This window comes from Myotis davidii, unplaced genomic scaffold, assembly GCF_000327345.1.
Source record: "Myotis davidii unplaced genomic scaffold, ASM32734v1 scaffold187, whole genome shotgun sequence".
NCBI lineage: Eukaryota > Metazoa > Chordata > Mammalia > Chiroptera > Vespertilionidae > Myotis > Myotis davidii.
The window spans coordinates 4,215,112-4,215,906 of record NW_006383018.1 but is presented as its reverse complement, the minus strand read 5'-3'; positions in this window follow the sequence as shown (position 1 = coordinate 4,215,906).

The window sequence follows — 795 nt, the reverse complement described above, 5'->3', positions numbered from 1 at the left end:
TTTCCTGCACCAGCCAGGTGCAACCCAAGGCTCCAGCTCAGTGGCCACGGCTGGCTGAAAGCAGGTATCTGGGGTTTATTTAGCTTCTATAATTGAAACTTTGTTGCTTTGTGTATAGCTTAGAGCTGGCCACAGCAGGCGGGGAACCTTGGCTTCCTCCATCACTGGAGCAAGCAAGCCTCCTGCTTGCTTCAGCGGCATGGCTGCTGTCCGCCATCTTGGGTGGCAGTTAATTTGCATATTGCCCTGATTAGCCAATGGGTAGGGTAGCGGTCATATGCTAATTACCATGTTTCTCTTATTAGATAGGATGGAAAAAATAATGTTTTACTTTTCAAAAGATAATGAAATCAATGGTGATTCAGCACACACAGAAGACTTTAGGGGCACTATATTAGTATGCTAGGGCTAATGAGCCACAGACTAGGCGGGTTAAAAATCAGAAATGTACTATTTCCTCACAATTCTAGAGGCCAGAAGTCTGAGATGAAGGTGAGGCAGGTTGTTTCTTCGGAAGTCTCTCTCCTTGGCTTACAGATTAGATATCACTCCTGTGTCCTCACCTGGTCTTTCTGCCTGTGTGTCCTAATCTCTTCTTACAAGGACACCAATCATATTGATAACGGAATTTGTGGACTGGAACCTGGATTCTTTGTCCGCCAGAATTGAAGAATGAATCTACGGACAGAAAGTGGTATAGCAAAAGTGGAGATTTATTGAAGAACAAGTACAGACTCCCACTTGGGGAGAGGGAAAGAATCCCACAGAATAGACTCCCAAATAGGAGGGGGAAAG